Source organism: Stigmatopora argus, chromosome 17 (assembly GCF_051989625.1).
Source record: "Stigmatopora argus isolate UIUO_Sarg chromosome 17, RoL_Sarg_1.0, whole genome shotgun sequence".
Classification (NCBI taxonomy): domain Eukaryota; kingdom Metazoa; phylum Chordata; class Actinopteri; order Syngnathiformes; family Syngnathidae; genus Stigmatopora; species Stigmatopora argus.
In genome coordinates this window covers 9,095,655-9,113,128 of record NC_135403.1, presented here as the reverse complement: position 1 = coordinate 9,113,128, position 17,474 = coordinate 9,095,655, and the positions used below count along the sequence as shown (strand labels likewise).

Here is a 17,474-nt window from a genome sequence, read left to right as displayed (position 1 = left end):
AGGCTTTCCACACTTGCTAATACAACTTGAGCATATCAGCGTTTACTGGGCTTGATTCATTTGCAACCCCACGGGATGCCAAATATGTTGTAAACATTGGGTGTCCGAACTGGTCCTCAAGGGACACAAGGATTTCATTACAACTAAGGAAGATGGTACATTTTCACCGATCCAGTTTCTTACAAGTGTAATGAGTTGATTGCGGTCGGGTTTTCCTTGTTTCATAAAAAGCCTCCGAGATTAAACTGTTCGCACTGTGTAGCTGGAACAAAAACTACGAATCTACGAATTTTTAAGAGCCATTATTTTATATAAAGACACAGGGATAAGGAACAGGCCTGACCATGAAAAACTGACACCCATTATTATTTTTAAGGTTAACCGCCTGCCATCTGCTGGTGGTTGTATGGCAATTAAATTGTTTCCAAGGTTGAAATTCACAGTAGAGCAGAACTACAGTTGATGTTAGAATTTGTCTCTTCTTTCCCTCATGCCACAGCATTACTTACTACAATTAAATCATGACTTTACAACACTATCTTGTAACATCAGTTCAACTCTTCCCTGATTTCTGCACCATTCTACATTCCTTCCTCTTTACAAACATGCTACATTGCCTAACGAAACTAAACCACTGCAATGCATCGTAATGAAGCCGGCGAGGACACGGGAGCCAGAAGGGTGGATAATTGACCTTGTAGATTAGATTAATTAACGTCAAAAAAGAAAAAAAACATCCAGCATCAATTACACCAACATATACAACGAAATCTTTGCATCGGACGCATTGGACTTTATACACCAAAGTGCCTTCAATCGGCAAACAGGAAGAAGAATCCCCGCAAGACATCTCATGGACGAAGCTAGCTGCCCAGGGTCAATTGTCCTGGCATTTCACCCCCCTCCCCTTTCCTTTTCATTCCACCGCACTAGCTGGTTTAAATGTAATTAGCTGTCAGGGCCAGTGAAAGCTGGTGCCTAATTCCCTTTGTATATGTTTTTCCCCCTACCATGAGCGCAGGCTGCATGCGGCGAAGTCTCACACTGACAATAATTAAAGCTATGCCTCGCCAGCTCGCATGGACATTTGTTTTCGTTGGTCAACTATGCGCGCACACACACATCCACGTCTATGGGAGTAATTTGCTCCCCTTGTGGGATTTGACCACTTGAAAAAACAAGGCCGCTATACTTAACCACCCCTGCTTCTCCCCTCTGGAAGTCTAGTTAGCATTTATCACAACTTTGGGGCAGTCAAAAGTTGCATTTCAGGCCTCTCATTAGAAGCTTTTCCCACTATGCGGTAATAAAAATGTCATAACATTGTATAAACAGCTGCATTGTCTTTTACTTCTGACTGACTCAATCATGTGTGTATATATACTATCTAGATATTGCCACATCTAACACTATCATCTTTTTCTGCTTTTTTTTGTCTACCACCATGATATCTGGTTGGCTACAGAACCTTGGCTAACTTCTGTACATTACCACAGTCAAATCACTAATTTTTACAGTATATTTATGCACGTTTCGTCTATACAGTCGTCTATAGATGCAAGATAGGGTATAAAACTTGGTTGTAAATCTAATAACGTACTTGTACTTGTCTGAGCTTTTCTACTGCTGTTGCTTTTGAAGGTTTGCATAATGAAATTGGTTCATTTTGTTCTTCAATAACACTGAACAACAAATGGATTCATTTATACAATCATGAGATGTATTATGATGTAAAATCTTTTTTCACAGTAGCCCCACTTTTGGGGCTTTTAAAGTCGAGATCTGATCTTAGCGAGCCGCTCCATTATTCATGAGAACACCATTTTAAACTTTGCTTAGCAGAACTAGCCGTCCTCCGGCTAATCTCGTCTCATAGCGTTCCGACAGCACACGCAACAGGAAGAAAACAACACTAAAGCATTTAAACATTGAACAAAAAGCACGGGCCGCTGAGTTCTGGGAACGAGCGTCCGGAAAAAGAAACGACTCGCTCAGACGAGCCTCAAATTAATTTGCCCCTCTAGTCGTTGTTGTTAAACATCTGGGTTGTTGGGTAGTAGCCTAGTGGTGGGGGGGTTGACATCTGTTGCCATACGATTATCTTTTACTGCCTAGATCATCATTATCATTGTCAGCGTGTCATTGTGCATAGAGCAAGGCAATCAGGCTTGCCGCACGCTCACCTGAAAAAGGTGCATGGTCTGGGGAGCTTTTAAAAAGAAAAAAGCTGACATGACATCACCATATTTTCTCTCCTATGGATTAAAAAAAACCTCTTCTATAGAGGGATTCGCCGCTATGGTAACACTAACAATAAGGCGTCCTTGTGACCACAATGTTCTGCATTTGCAAAAGAGGTGTGCAGATATATGCACTAATTAAGGGTGCACAATACATGAGGGCACGGTTGGTTTTGTTTCCTTCCCACGTCCATCTCGAGGTTGTGAATGATCATAAATTCAGACTCATGCTTTGCATGTTAGTTAAACAAGTTATAAACTGCTCTACCTGATGCTGTTTCTATGGTTAGGGACACAGATTATTTGCTGGTTTAAGAGTAATTATGCTGTAGTCAAAGCATATTAACTTGGTAATGACCACACTATTCAAAACTGACCTAAGCTATGTTACCTTATTCTTGGGTACTGGGACGTTTGGTCGAAAGACGTTTGGTCCCCGGACGTTTGGTCGACCGGACGTTTGGTAGAACGGGCGTTTGGTAGAACGGACTTTTGGTTGCCAGGTTCGCGAGTCCCGAGGTTTGAGTCACGAGACTTTCAATTGTTCAACCCTAACCCTATTCACTCAATGTTAAATAATAGTCATTAAATCCCTATTCACCCAATGTTAAAATCTATCAATTGCATGCGAACCCGTTCTACCAAACGTCCGGGGACCAAACGTCTTTCGACTAAACGTCCGGTCACGTATTCTTGCATAGAAGTGCATTAACTTTGCAATCCCCAAAATCTTTAACTATTGAGGACTCTAAATGAGGAGGTTTTAAAGGCCTTCACACAGTCTATCGACATAACTGGCCCTTGAACTACTCCCCATGAAACGGCACACGCTTAAATTCACTAACTGAAAAACTTGACGAAATAGTTTTCCAACTTTTTCCCATGTTTCAGAAAAAAACAAACTAGCCGTTTAAAAAAAAGAAAATGGAAAAAGAAAACAAGCATTATCATTTCTTAGTCTTGACTTTTGAATGTAACATTTACTCAAAGCACGTCACAACCTGCAAGAGACACCGTCCTAAAATCAGCAATTAGAATCTAATAACACTTGGGAACACAAGTCAGGCGGAAAATAACAGTCCCCTTTGCTGATGTGTATGCCTGCCTGCAATCATGCCAGGGCCTGCGTGTCGCCGCGCATGTGGATCGCGGATGCTGACGATAAAACGCAATAATCAAATGTGCTCCCGCGAGGACCCGCCTCGTTCTTTGCTGCAGGAAAATTAAGTGTCCCTTTTGATCCGAGCGGCTGAATCGCGAGCGTGTAGAAAATTAAAAAGAGACGCATGCGGCACCTGCCTGGAGGATAAAACAATTCTTCCTTTTTATGCTCCATAGTCTGAGACTTTATTATCTTTTCTCTAAACGGAGCAGAGTGGGATGTAAGTGGATTTTCTGGACCGCTGTTTCGAGCACCTGGAAAAAGTGACGGGGTATAAAGTAGATTCATGGCTTTAAAATATTTTAGTTTTTTTCGTTTTGTGCAGAGGAAGAGTGCCATTACGAAGGATGTAATGTCTTGGATAGCGGTACGCCAACGTTTTAAGGGGATCTTTTGAAAGGGGTGTATGGCTGAAAAAAATGTACGACATATTGATGCTTACTTGATTGAAAGTCCTGATATCTATAAGTATACTGTTGGGGTTATTCTGGGATATTATTATATATATGCATATTAATCAGTATATGTATGTGTGGAATATTAATCATTATATGTATATGTGAAACATTAATCGCTCAGTATAACGTTACCAAGGACACTTCCCCCTCAGCTGGCTGCGAGGACATTTAATTGTTTTTAGGACTATTGACCTGACAGATCACCAAGTTCCGGGCCGAGGACTGTTGATCTGAGTTCGCAATGAAGATCTGTGAAGGACACTTAAATTGCTTTGACTTGGATTCCGGCAGATGGCGATAATTGAATCAACTTCCGAAAATACTCGCATATTGTTTTCAAAATACTGTCGCTCGGTTCACCTTTTACGGAAATTATTATGCTTACTTGTGCAAATTCTTACGCAGTTGTTTTTGGTTTCCGACCTGATATGCAATTGTTGTTGCAGTTGGTTTTTTTACCTTAATTGTGTTATTCGGTTAGCTTATGCAATTGGATTGAATAGATAACCTTGTAATTGTTTTGATTCGATGTCTTAAATTAGCAGGAGAGGAATGCTGTCCTTTAGAATGTCACGGTGGCGAGGACGAGCCAGGACTGATTCTCACTTGCAAGTTAACGCCGGAGTTGTGCCCGATGCCTTCCTTGTATTGTTTTATATTATATTAAAGTATACCTATTAATAAACCTATTACATACCTAAACATATTTGGGTTAAAATAAGTGTTTGATGTGTGACTTTATGGGTCCCAACTTGGAGTAGGCCAAAGTACCAATGTAGTATTTACCACCTGAGAACTCAATCAACAGGCCGTTGATACACCAAGCGTCATCTCTAATTAAGACTTACTTACGCTTGGATAAAAAAAATCTCTGATAGCTATTCTCGACCCATTAAAAGCACTTTAAAACCTTGTCTCCTTTCACAACAAAAGACACGGAAATATCCGGCGGCAGGTCTTGTGAGGATTCCAGACCCACATTGCATGTGCAACATACTGGCGGTGATTCAGCCTGACACTTTTGGAAATGTTTGTTTCGTGACCAGAATTTTAAAAGTAGAGGCCCCGTTTGTGGTTAAGAGAGGCCCTCCCCTAAGGAGAGGTTAAATATGAGTGCGTTAAGTCAAGCGGTGGCAAAACGGCAAATTTCACACGCTGACGTTAAAGAGGCTTGCTGCTCAAGTGCATTCATTTCAATATCTTAGCACGCCACTTCCTACTACTGAAGAATGCAAAATACATAGCCTGATGATTTGAATCGTGAGAGGGTTTTGTTAAATTTCAAAACGAATTCTTTGTCTGTTTGACTGACAAAAAACTAAACTTCAAATAGGCAAATGTCCTTAATGAGGACTACTTCCAAGAAGATTTGGAAGACCGGCTCATACAGACCAGACCATATGTCGACAGCCTCACACCGAGCAGGACATATGTGTGTGAATGTGTTTGTTCGTGCCACCTCGACAAGATACAACAATCCCACCGGATTCACTGATTCTCTTCTTTCATACAGCCCACACGCAACAATTTGGCACAATCAACACTTTCTAAAAATGACATATCGGATGGAACCCAGCCTGGAGTGAGGTTCCAGTTTTTGCTATTCTTTTTTAGCACAATTGCGTGACAAACAGCCAAGCAAAGAATGCTGGCAAAAAACACTGACTGAACAAATGTATTTGGGTTATTCAAATTACACAAATTAAACAATTTCAAGAAGGCTCATATTAGGGAGAAAAAACATAGCTGGTTTCAGTTTATTTAATGTGTTTAATTTGTGGCAGAACTACCTCAAATCATATCTATATCTGAATGTTTTAGTCTCTTAAATGGACTAGTCCATCCTCAGCCCAAATAAAAATGAGCCATATAAACATACGTAAATGCTATTGTACAATGAGTAGCTGGCAAACAGTTAGTTCAGTTCTCGCACATTTATTTTTTAACTCTTAGTCCAAACAATGCTAAGTTAGGCCTAAGTAGCTGCGCCATCTTGCCTGTGTCGAGCAGATGGTGCTTTATGTATTTATAATAGCGCAAACATTGTAAGACGTGCTTATTTTGGATTCTTTGCACACTAATTAGACTGACGGATGTGTTCAGTGCTAGTGTGTTTTTTTTTTCATTTAAAAATAATACTAAATATGACATTTGCATTGGTGCCACTTGCCATTTTGGAACATGTCGTTCGTGTTTGTGAATTCCTCGAGCCGAAATATAAGAGAAATATTAACGACATTTCCCAGCCGTCGTAAAAAGGCGGCGAAAGTGTAGCGCTTGATGAAATCAAATGGGCTCATATACACGCCAGTCGCCATCAAAGCGACTTCCTGAGAAATTTATTGCGTTCTTTTTAATAGCTTTGGCTATTAAGACTCGGGCAGGTGATAATGGGCTCATAGTCGTCAGAGAACGGAATAGACATTTATTTGCACTCTGCGGAATCATCTGAAAGGACTGTCCAATGATTTTTTTTAATATGCTTTTTTAATTATTGGGAATTTGTCGCTCCCTTTTATTGAGAACTGAGTTTTAATATTGTAAGGGGGGGAAAAAATCAGGTCTGAGGAGTCGTTTCAACTTATTACATTCTTACTTCCTACAATATAGTGATTAAAACAGCATTCATGTAACACTATTTTTACAAGAACCAAGGTTTGGCTTCAGTCCTGTACCATTTTAAAATATTATTCCATGAAACTCCAATTGAAATAAATATCCAGTCTTCCCATCAACTTTTAAGAATCTCACTTAAAAGCAAAGATCTATAAAAACAGACAAAATGTGGTCCTAAGAACAACAGCATGCAACACCAAATACCGGAGTATCACAATAAATTGGTTATAGCATGACAATAAATAATCAGCCACTTCATTCTCTTCTTCAATTAGTCTAGAGTGACATGCAAGGAAGGTTGAGATTTATCTTGAAACGACAGACTGTTTGCCTTTTTTCCAAGGTGATTGAATTTCACCCATTAATGCTTAAAAGAAGTATTTGCATGGGGGTGGGAATAATAAAACATCCCAAAGTTTGCAAATGGAAAGGAAGCCCACCAGGCTCGTTTGTTTGTTTGTTTGTTTGTTTTCCTCGTTGCCACCTTTGTGTAGGTTTGGACTGTCAGCTTGATTCTCAATTAGCATTGAAACTGGAGCAAATTCATTTGTTTGGGGATTTACCAGGAAAAAACAGGCAACAGATAGTGCACATTTGTATGGACTGAAGAATAATCACTGAACTTGTCAAGACTGGAGGGACAATCAATGTCATGATTCACAATGATTGGATTATCCTGATGTGTGTGTGTGTCTGTGTGTGTGTGTGTGTGTGTGTGTGTGTGTGTGTGTGTCAAAGGGGATTTTGTTTGAGCATGGGGGGAAAAAAATACAGATAAATTGAGAAGTATAAATGTTCAATATTAAAAATGGCTAAAATTTGTAGTCAGCAATCAGTTCAGTGTTGGTGATGAGAATCTGAACAATAGCTAATTTATCAAGGTTCCACAAATAATCGGTTTGAATCTGACCCCAAAACAAAATTACACAAGTGTGAAACGGTACGGTAAAATGGAATATAAACATTGGTTATAGCCCTTTGTTATATACTACATACATGAGAGTTCATTTCCCGTTTCATTGTTTTTGAGGGAGGTGACGCATACCTGCCATTACATTTTAGAGCGAGTCCACATTTTAACGACCTTTGGAAAAGCACGCCTGTCAGGGTCAAATACCTCACAGCATGGACTCAAAACTAAAGACAAGCACAAAACTGACCACTTCAAATAAAGCCTGGAAGCATCGGGAACGAGCTTGTGCAGTTTTAAAACCGGCCCCGGAGAACCCGCCCTTATTAATGCCAGTCTACTACTATAGGCTTTAAGCTCTTTACGATAAACTCTTTATGTTTAAGTAGCACAATCCGTTGCGGAGGGAAGCCGCTGTTGGATCGCAGAAGAACTTTCTTTAGATTTGCTCTTTGATGGAGTCCTATGCCGTGTTCTGTTCTCGCTTCGGATAGCCGGTATTATCCCAGCTTCGAGTGCGGCCCCGCCAATGGCACTATTGTTTTCCTCGATCTGTCAATGGCGACATTCCAACACAATCTCCTTTTGTCCCATCGTCACATCACTTTTAGTAGAGCCAAAGCTCCTATCTGGCTTTTCCTTCCAATCTTCTGCTGCTTTAATGCCTCTGAGCCACAACGCTCTCATTTTTTGGATTATATAGCCCTCAAGGTTTTTTTTTTGTACTATCGTCTTCCATGCCTTCAATCTCACTTCTTTATTCCCTCCTGTTTTCCCCCCATTGGCCACCTTCTTTTTTCCACAGATAGTGGGTCAATATTCACAATAAGCTTCTTATCCTAAACTCTTTCTCCCTCCGTAAGATCACAGACTCACGCTACGTGATAGGAGTCGCTCAACTGGATTTTTCACGTTCCCTCCGTCCATCCGGAGGATCATTTCAAGCCGGTCTGACATTAGAAGAAAAGATGTTCCAAAAATAAGGACTGCAAAGTCTGTACAAGAGGCTTGCAGTGATTGTGGAGAGAAATTTATGGACACAAATTCTACGCAAAAAGTAACTTCCAGTTGTCAAGGTAAATTTTGTGGAAAAGTAACATTTTGTAGTCTATGGGAGATTTTTCAAAATATGGAGAGTAGAAAAGAGAATATGAAGTGGGAGGAAATTCATTTGTATCTAAACTAAGAATTTGGTTAAAGCGCAACACTTTGTATTTGAAGTCAGTTGAAGTTATATTTGACAATGTAACAATTTTGAGTAAATCTTGCAACAACTTCACTCTCTTATTTTTTTTCAGTTTTTATAACTAAAAGTTACTTTCATATGGATTTTATTAGCCCGAGAAGCTTGTTATGGACTCATCCCAAGGTGAATGGACGGGTGATGGAGGAATTAAGTTGCATTCTCATGAACACCCAATCCAGATCTTCAAATTCAATTTTACTACATTTTAAAACGTGCGGGAAATGCGCTCGCTTGTCAGATTTGATCAGAGACGAAACACTAAACATACTCTTCACCTCACAGTTGGTTTTTTTATTGCACCCTCCAAAAAATAATAATAAAACAAAACTCAAAACCCCCAAAAAAACCAGCTGCCCCGGCCGTCTCCGTCTCCAATTACATTTCGACTTATCGGAACAAGAATACATACTCCAGAGCAAATTAAAAGCCCTTAACACACACAAACACAGACACTCTGGGTGCAATTCAATTGGAAAACATGTAGAACTCATTTCCCTGACTGCATTGCCAATCTCTCCATGGGAGAAAATCACTATTTCTGAACATCTAATAAGATGAACCCTCCCACTCGAGCTCTAAGATAAGGAGTCACTCGGGTGTTTGCTGAACACACAGGCGTGTGCTAGCCTTCCCAAGTGATTCTGTTCCTCATTTGTCTCATAAAGCATTCGATTTCAAAGTTTTTTTTTCTAGTTTATCACAGGCCTATAGCATCTGGCTTACGGGTGGCGTTTGATTCCGGTGGCAGTTTGGACAGACAAGAATTTTGGTAGTCAGTTGGAAGTGGCTCCTATTTAGCTCCCCATATAACAATTTAAAAAAAAAAAACAAGAGCTCTAAAGATGAACACAAATTGGGATGAATTCAAAACAAATTTTCCCTATTCAGAGAAATAAAAAAAAAATCCAAACTCAAACTATGCTTAAAATTCAAACTATTCATTGAGCCTTCAATAAGTTTCAGTGTATGGTTATTGTAATTACGCACATTCTTTTGTTATCAGATTACATAAAATCCCACAATGAAAATACTACATTGGATTTTATAACAACTAGAGTAATAACTTTTTTTTAATTCTTGGCAGTATTCTTCTAACTTAAATTAAAAAAAAATACATATTTTTCTGTTTTAGTTGTAATTACCCCCTTTAAATGAATAATTTAATTACAATTGAAAACATTTCAAATCACTTAAGAAATATAAAATTGATCACAATAAATCATGAATTAGACAAATGAATGCCACTTTCAGCGGTTAAATGAATGATCAAATATTGAGAGGAATTTGTAAAATGTACCGTAAATATTTGGTTTGAAACAAGGCCATGTTTTAGAATGCTTCTTTATCTTAATTCTCACTATGTTAGTCAGTGGCAAACGTAAACGTTAGAGACAAATGTTGGCTGAATTCCAATGGCTATCCTTTTGGTACCACCTAAATTAATTAAACAAAAAAATGTTAAATAGAAGTGTTAATGGGATTCAAAGGGTTCCACTTTTTTGTCCATCTCAGCTCCCTTCACACGTTAAGCCGACTGCTTTCTTGGAGCACACAGTTCCATCCATCAAAAACGAAGTGTGACCAAATGGCTTCCGTTTGCGTGACGCAAGGGTGGGAGAAATGTCAAGCGTCAAACTCCTCTAGCTCACGACATCGCATGATGGTTTAAATCTGCCTCACTGAAGCGGGAGGCCACGCAATGTCACTCGCCAAATTTGACAGCTTAGTCATTCGTGAACATTGCAAATCAATCTAAACGATCAAAGGGACTGCAAGTACGCAAAGACTAAAAACAACTCAATTTCATGTCTGTTACAGAAATACATTTGCCTTTAAAAGGGGGGTTCAACGTAATTTCAACACGTTTGCGGGTTAAAAGTTTTTAAAGCATGCTTTGGTTGAAAAAAGAATTAGGGTTTTATCTTTAAACAATTTCCAGGTTATTGGATGAAACGTCAATACTATACTTATATGAAAACTAAGCAAATTTAAACTTGTAAGTGTTGAATAATAGTGTCATCTTGTACAAAGTCACGCCACCTACCTTTTTGAAGTTGTCCAATTCCGCATACACAGTCAGTTCAACAAAGTACACTCCCCCTACAAAATAAAACAAAATAATATTTTTTACAATTCACCGCAACATAACATTTAAGGAGACATTTATTACAGGTGCACTGATGCTTAATTGCACCTATTTTTTGGAAGCACCTACCAATCATGACAAATATAACCTTTCATTCCATGATTGGCAACACACAATCGTCAGTTCTCTTTGATTAGAGCTATTATGCGTATTCACATATTTAAAAGTGTTTTTATTTTTTACTGCTCCAGGTGGAGGCCAACGTACACAAAGCCTATGTTTAATCCACTTTTGTCTCCAACGCCCATAATCCTCTTTTCCGGCAGCATACAACTCAAAGCAATCTTATTTCGATGCCACGACCGCGATAATCACCTCCATCTCCTTGTGCGACCAACACGCCGCCGTGCATGCTGTAATTATCCTCCTGTGCGCAGATGGCGACGTTTGATTGAATTTTTTTTTCATTTTTTTTTAAGGGGGTGCAATGAGTGGTTTATCTACAGTCTTTTCGGTAGAATGGTAAGGTAGCAGATGGAGATGTAGGTCACAGAGTTCCCCCCAGCCCATGTCGCGCCTGTGCTGATCTTGTCGAGATAAAGACAGGCTTGTTTCAGGACTCCTATCAGATCTCCAAGCCCCTTTTTGAACTTCCTGTGTTCCTTTCCAGTCGTCTGAAGAGACCATGTCACAGTAATTACCGCGCCTTGATATCATCTCAGCAGTTTATGCCAGATTGGGAGCTCTTTCCAGGCATAAGACGCCCTTTAGACATGGGCTGGACATTTCTTTGAAAAGACACAAAACTGGTCATGTGGTGTGACAAGGCCTATTCATGATTCGATATTCCAAAAAGAAAAAAAAACATTCACAATAATTCCCCTTATTACATTCTAGCGTTCTTTAAACATAGTCTGTAATTGGCAGCCAATAAGAAAAGAGAAAGAAATATTTGTGCAGTGTAGCAGCGTGTGCGGTCGATTGGTCGCTGGTCTTTTGGTCGCCGTCTTTTGGTCGCCGGTCTTTTGGTCGCCAGTCTTTTGGTCGCGGTCTTTTGGTCGCCACGGCCGCGACAACGGGTGACCAAAAGACCGGCGACCAAAAGACCGGCGACCAAAAGACCGGCGACCAAAAGACCGGCGACCAAAAGACCGACGAACAAAAGACCGGCGACAAAACAAGGTAAAACAACACGGTCTACGCATCAATAAAAGCCAACAATGGCCATGAGCAGTTTCACTGAGCCGACGTGGGAGTGTATAAGAGTTTGTATGTACATGCGTTGTCCCTTTAAGAAGTGACGTCAGTCAGGGTCTTAACAAGTTCTCCAACAAAAAACAATACAAGTCTGGGAAATTTGGAGCTTTTCTTTAGCCTAATAATTACCATTAAGTATGACTAAATAGTAATTCGCAATTTGTATTTAGGGAATTTGAGCAACGATTTAAATGGTAATTATCACTTACCTTCCGGGCGACCAAAAGACCGGCGACCAATCGACCGTGTACCGTTTAGCAGCCTGAGTTTACTTGCCAGATATGTTGAAAACATAAAGTACTAGCCCGTTTTTCAAACAAATATAAGAAACAAAATTAGAGTAATTCACCCGCCAAAATATAAGCAAGATGATTAATAATAATATGGCCCCGGCCTCTAGCCATTTTTTCCCTAAACATCCCTGCTTGAAGCTTTGGTGCATTAATGCAAAAGGGTTAACAAGCAGCTTAATGATGTAATCCGAATCCTGTCTGGTGCACCCACAGCGTCCTCTCAGTGACTTCAACATAGGTCAAAGTTCATAAAAACTCCACCGACAACTCCGCATCAGAAGTTGGTAAGAGTTGACGCCATCACCCCAACCTTGAAATTCTGTTTGGCGACCTTATCCAAGGCTTTAGGCCCGAACCATCCCTTTCTGTCATTCTTTGATCTATGACCCACATCCTTTTCTCTGACTCTCGGGCTAATCCTTTTGTTTCCCTGCATGGCCTGCGAGCACCTAAACTCATCTAATCCACGGCGGCGGCTTTATGCCAACGTTAGATTTCATCTCGCGCAAGCATCTTTCACGATAATCGGCTTGTTTCCCCCCTCATCAATCGCTTCTGGGCGAGGAGGCAAAAGGTATTATCGATGTTCTGTAATATTTTTCTACAATCCGAAATGACGGCTTTGTTATTGTCGACATGTTCGCTTACGTCATTTATGTTCCACCCTTATTTTTATCGGGGACACTCAACACAATGTATTTGAAAGGGTGCAATAAAACCATAAAAAAATGATCATGCTGAAAATGAAGGATTAAAAAATACATCCAAAGTAGGTTTGATTATTGATGTAAATGTCATTTATCTATTAATGTATTGACCAATGGGAGGTTGTTTGATGAGTGCATTGGAACCATCAAAATATGCATCCCCATAAACTGAACCAAGATTGATTTACTAAGAAATATTACCACGATTAGATGGTCACAAGTATAAGATAATATACATAGTATATAAGTGATACAACATTTTGATAAAATAGCAAAAAAGCTGACGTATCCATCAGAAAAAGCTTTTATAGCAAAATATGACAGAATACAGTTGTACCTTCTGATCTGCAGCGTTGACTTGATCGCTTTAATGCATCTTCAAACTGGGGGGCATTCTTTTTTGTGGGGGTCATCTGGGCATCCAAAAGTTTATTCAGATGGTGTACTCGATTTCAAACATTTGTCCTTGGCTACCTATGCAAAGCAGGGATCGAAATCATCCTCCATTAATAGTCTGGTATGGGGGGAAATTAATACTGTATTAGCAAAACAATAGATCGAAATCTTACTTTTAACACTGTGTAAACACTTAACGTTAGTCATCCTCATGACTTTTTCCAAATATTGGAGTTAACAAATATAAAACTTTACCCGATTCATTTATTTAAGAGAAACATCAGTACCGTATTGACTCAAGCTGATTTCAATCCATTATGACAATCGAGATGCACCTGTGCCCGTTCAGGAGCCTTCGATATCCTCCACGATTCCTACAAGAGGAAGATTTTTTGACTTAAAAGGTTGAATAAATCTAAAAGTGAAGCTGGGGAGAATAAAAATAAACACTTTGACATTTTATTAAAGAAACAAGCGAAGGAGACTTACACCGAAATGCCATCGTAAACAGCTGCAATGCATCAGCGTCACGACTGCCCAAACCTCTCAGGTCAATCTCGTTTGAGGGTTCTCGCGAGAACGCATTCAGGGACGATCATGTTTGACACATAATAAAATATAAAGTCAAATAAAATACACCACAAAGTTTTATACTGGGAATTGTATTATTTTTCAATAATATTTTATATTTTACTATACCAACCGAGTTTTTTTAAACATAGTAGTTTCTGAGAAACAAGTTTAATTCATCCCATGACCATAATTATAGTAGATATTAAAATCATCCTGTTATTACACCATCATCCAAAAATACTGCACACACAATAAAAACAATTGATTACCAAGGCAGCAGAGTACTTGTGTTTCCCAAAATGAGCAAACTAAACAGTGGTTTATTGCATGTTGACATTGACCTTGCCCTTAAAGAACTACTATAATCAATTTCATAAATCAAAATCCAAGTTCACCCAGGAATCCAAACACAAATCACGAGTTTCAAAGAGTAGAAAACAAAAACCCAGGCAGCTCTCCAACAAAAACAGCCACACAGCAGCAAGTATGACAAAAACATCAATACTCCATTGACTTGACTCTCCACTTAGTGCTGAAACAGCTCCTTTAACACGCTTTGTCTAAGCACCCCGAAAAATACCACCCGCTTGAGAAATAAGATTTGGATTATTTTCTAATATTGTCTTTATAAGTAGACGATGAGTAATAGGGTTTAATTGGGAAAAACAATTATTTTATTTTTTTTTACTTTCCAGAATGGACAATAAAAACATTGCCATGATCCGCCAACTGTGGCCAAAGCAGTTTTTGACCTTAAATTGCCAATAGGTAAATTCACTTGGATTATAAAAATATGATGATTTGCCTTAAGGTTATATTATCTGGCCTTTAAATATTCATGACCGGACGTTAGGTCGCTGGACTTTTGGTCGCCAGGACCCAAACAACCGGCGACCAACCGTCCGGCGACCAAACGTCCGGCGACCAAAAGTCCGGCGACAAAACAAGGTAAAACAACACGGTCTATGCATCAATAAAAGCCAACAATGGCCCTGAGCTGTTTCACTGAGTGGACGTGTGAGTGTATAAGAGTTTGTATGTACATGAATTGTCCCCTTAGGAAGGGACGTCAGTGAGGGTCTTAACAAGTTCTCCAACAAAACACAATAAAAGTACGGGAAATTTGGAGCTTTTCTTTAGCCTAATAATTAATAGGGCATTTAGTATGACTGAATAATAATTCACAGTTTGTATTTAGGGAATTTGAGCAACAATTTTAAATAGTAATTATCAATAACCTTCCGGGTGACCAAACGGCCGAGTACCTTAAATATCGCTACATCCCAAAGTACATTTTCTTTGACGGCCTAGTAGACATTTTTATTAGCTGTATACCCACTTGGCAGTCACACAACACTAGTCAACAAAATGTTCGATCGGCCCGCTGCGCACTCCGTGTCTCAGCATTCACACGGGAGCTTTAACTTGCTGATTACGCGTTTTCTCCTCAGCCGCCCTCCGACAACGAGCAGCTAGAACTGTCCGTCATTCCTCCGCGCCGTCTGCAGCTTCCACTGCTGTTGTTTGAAGCCTGCTTCAACAAAATTCCCTCCCTACATGTTGAACCCAAGTAACGAGCATTGCCTTGCTTGAAAAGTCGCATTTCCGTTTGTCACGCAGGAGCTACGCTCTGTGCAACAAGGCAGCAAAGGATTTCACCATCCAGATGTGCCCAAAAGGGACAAGCTGTGTCAGGGTGAATCTTTGTCCTCCAACTCACAGTGAAACCCAGAGCAGGTTCAGGCCAGGCGGCTTGAAATTTTCCGTGCTGTTGCTTTTAGTCAAATGTTACCCGAAGGAGAGCGGACAGTCGTCAGAGCAAATGTTCCACTTTGGCCAACTCGGTGTGTCGCTAAGTGACGGATGCTTCCAAACGGAGGCCAGCTGCCGCCGCCTTGGGGCTTGAGGGGCCGTTTCTGCCGAGATACTGTGAACTGCATGGGGGGGCTCTTTTGCAATCAGTGAAAATCTATAATACAGAAAGAACATTTTTGTTTTTCTCTTTTCAGGGTTTGTGGAATACTTTGCAAGTCATGTTTTTGAGACAGAAATGTCAAATGTCCTTCCGTGTTCTTATCAAAACAAGAATTAGTTGGAGCAAATGTTGTCTGAATACTAGAAATACCTATGAAATATACCCAAGTTATCCAGAATTCATGACAACATTTCGGGAAGGCCAGAGTGCGCAAGAGAAATAGTAAATACCAGAGCAAGAGTTATGATGATTATAATGCTGGTCAGGTTTTTTTTCAGCTGCATGTTAACTATCAAACAAAGTAAAAACATTCTTTTTCATTTTTTTACTTCAGTGACTTTTAACCCAATTCGTGACGAAGGCTACTGTTGACATTCTGAAGGCAAAAGGCTCGAAAAAAGTGTTAATTTATCACATCTCAGTCCAGACAATGGGCCATAAATTGAGAGACGCTCTATGGAAAAACTACATAGAACTCTTCAGGAGATTAAGCGTGCCCTCCTGATACTCGCCTTCATCATTGAGATAATAGTGTATTCCTAGCAGGGTTGGCATAATTGATTCTTTTGAATATGTGTTATATTTAGATTCATAGCTGAGGGTGTTGGCGAATATACCTGGGGAGAAGAGGATGAGAAGCAGTGATGATGATGGTTGCGATGTCTGTGTGAGATGCGAGGCGATGATGAGCTTCCACTCGTCGGGCCAAACGAGTCTTTTCCACAGCAGATGATGATGTGCCTTGTAAATGGCGGCACGTCCCGTGGTAATAACATGGCGAGGCTTGCTGGGCTCTTGCTGGATGGAGCTTGTCTGATGGCGCCAATGACCTGTTCCCTGTTAAGAGCTGAGATGAGGGAGACGCAGCACGGCTGCATTGACTGGGCGTCATGGAGGGAAACAACGGGGGAAAAGGAGGATTAAGAAGCTCTGTCTTAACAATTTCTGAATCTTGACATATGTTAGCAAAGACTATTTGTGTCGTTCTAATTCTGAACGTAAAAGAGGTGACAAAAAATGGAATAGGATTTGAATAAGAAGTGTTTTATACTTTTACTTTGTACTTGCTGATTACGAGAGTAAAAACACAACCAAACCAGGATGCGCTAATTAGAATGAGCTGTGGATTTTTGTTATTTTTATTTTTTCAGGGAAAGCTTTAAAGCTCCTTAAGGTGAAAAAAATGGGCTTAATTTTGGGCACCAATTTGCTAATCCAATTTCAGGTCAGTTTGCCTCAAAATGGTTGCAAAGTTACCGATGGTCAATATAGGAGTCTTTCCAAAGGCTGGAAAAGTAAATCTGAGAAATATGTTATGCACAATGTCTTATTAAATTGGTGATGTAAAAGATTTACTAATATTTTGAGGTAAAGACAATTGGTACAATTGGTTATGCATTCATGTGACATCACAAAACTGAAATGTGCTGCTTATTCTAACCCACTTGAGTTATTCTTCACTTCATGGGTGAGCAATAACTCTGGAAACTGTGAGTATAACTCATTATAAGTGTAAGGTTTATATGCAGCCTTATGTGTAATTTAAACAAGAAAG

At 39.8% G+C, this 17,474-nt stretch overlaps 1 long non-coding RNA gene across 2 annotated transcripts in view; it reads right to left on the bottom strand.

The window, feature by feature from the left end:
- The window catches only part of LOC144091895 (uncharacterized), a 74,180-nt gene extending 59,053 nt beyond the window's left edge, over positions 1–15,127 (bottom strand). The window contains exons 1-4 of one of the 2 annotated variants that reach the window (XR_013305912.1): positions 13,861–15,127; positions 13,659–13,745; positions 13,313–13,449; positions 10,778–11,506 (exon numbers count right to left, since the gene is read on the bottom strand). This is a non-coding gene — a long non-coding RNA (uncharacterized LOC144091895). Of the gene's footprint in view, positions 1–10,777; positions 11,507–13,312; positions 13,450–13,658; positions 13,746–13,860 lie in introns of those variants that run through there. The other variant, XR_013305911.1, reaches the window with a different exon arrangement.
- Positions 15,128–17,474: the final 2,347 nt, after the last annotated feature.